General features: G+C 37.7%; 1 non-coding gene across 1 annotated transcript; it reads right to left on the minus strand.

The window, feature by feature from the left end:
- Positions 1 to 1,190: 1,190 nt before the first annotated feature.
- LOC126003197 (U6 spliceosomal RNA) lies at positions 1,191 to 1,297 on the minus strand. Its single transcript, XR_007493732.1, has one exon. It is a non-coding gene; the product is annotated as a U6 spliceosomal RNA (small nuclear RNA).
- Between the last annotated feature and the right edge of the window lie 550 nt (positions 1,298 to 1,847).

Below are 1,847 nucleotides of genomic sequence, written 5' to 3' on the forward strand. Positions count from 1 at the left end.
ACAAATGCTGAGTCCTATTATTAGGAAAAATTTGACATTTTATTTACACTTTACATTTTATTCTTCAATTTTAAACTATGAATATTGATTATGTTTGATTTTATATAAAATTCTATTTTAAAAAGCCATACAACTGGGCCCAGAGAGATAGAATAACGGTGTTTGCCTTGCAAGCAGCTGATCCAGAACCAAAGGTGGTTGGTTCGAATTCCAGTGTCCCATATGGTCCCCCGTGCCTGCCAGGAGCTATTTCTGAGCAGACAGCCAGGAGTAACCCCTGAGCACCGCCAGGTGTGGCCCAAAAACAAAAACAAACAAAACAAACAAACAAACAAACAAAAAAGCCATACATCTACCCTCAGCAGACTCATATTGAGGAGAAATAGAAACAGCTTGCTTAGCTTTATAATTGAGGACCGCAGATTACAATTTAGAACTGTCAGAATTCCAAAGCCTATTGCCTCTTTCTATCTTTTACTGCCCATAGAAGTATATTAATCTGCCTAAAATTTTGTCAGTACTTATTTTTCCTTGCTAAAATGAAGCTAGAGTTCAGAAAACAGTCTAACAACAATCTGAGAGATCTGCCTTTAATGGCTTCACCCAAGGGTGCAAGTGGCACTCTATCCTCCTTCCACAACAACAGAACTCTGCATAAAAGGAAATGCAAAAGTGATGCCTGTGCACATTTTATCTATCTTCCCACACACACACCAGAAATAAAGGTGCTTCGGGAGCTAGATTGATAGTACAGCAAATATGGTACTTACTTTGCACGTGACCCTGCTTGGTTTGATCACTGGCATCCCATAAGGTCTCTCAAGCACAGAGCACAAAACCAGGAGTAAGCCCTGAGGACTGCAGGGGAAAGCCCATAAAACAAACAAACAATAAAAGATGCTTTCAATAGCATTAAGTACTTCTAAAATATTTATCACACAAATTACATTTTACCTACCCTGTCACTTAAGTCTGAAATGTACTGCTTATTTAATGATAATTATACCATTCTAAGCCCTACAGCCGGCAAAAGAAAGTTCAAAAGGAAATTTGAAGCTTTGTCTTTACCCAATTTGTCTATCTTAAAAAGAATTAAATTTTGAGAAAATGAAATCTCTATCTTTGCCTTCAAATACCAAGTCATAAAACTTGAGTTTAGACACAGGTTTAATTTCCAGTTCTGTAGTGTAATCTCATTGGAACGCTTCACGAATTTGCGTGTCATCCTTGTGCAGGGGCCATGCTAATCTTCTCTGTATTGTTCTAATTTTAGTATATGTGCTGCCAAAGCGAGCACTGTAGTGTAATCTCGTTGGAATAACTAGAATCACTTTGATTTTCTATCTTTATTAATAATTTTAGACTCTTCTTATTACTTGGCTAGGGAATCAGGGAAAATAACTTTAGAATCCTGAAAATCAATGTTATACTACCGAGCATGTAATGCACAGATAATAGCATATTAGTTTATGCTGTAATTAAATTTAGGGATATCTTATAAAATCTTAGAATAATTTTCCTATAATAAACTATATAATAGCTCATTGTTAATTTTATGACTTTTCAGCAACACTCTGTCCTAAACTTCCTATCTATCTGCCTACCTTTTCAAATTCCATCTCCTTTTTCCAGCCTATCCAGACTGAAAACAAACTTGGGGCGGGGGTGGGGGGTGGGGGTGGGGATATAGCACTCGAGGCTGCTTGAGTGCCATTCATGGAGCAGTGTGTCTCATAGTGCTAAAGATGGAATGATAGAACCCAGGTCTCCAGCAAGCTAAGCTTGCTCACCCGCCCTTGAAGCCATCCTCAAAGCTCTAGAACAAAATTCTTAGCTGCTTTTTTGAA

The sequence above is a fragment of the Suncus etruscus genome, chromosome 2, assembly GCF_024139225.1.
Source record: "Suncus etruscus isolate mSunEtr1 chromosome 2, mSunEtr1.pri.cur, whole genome shotgun sequence".
Lineage (NCBI taxonomy): Eukaryota > Metazoa > Chordata > Mammalia > Eulipotyphla > Soricidae > Suncus > Suncus etruscus.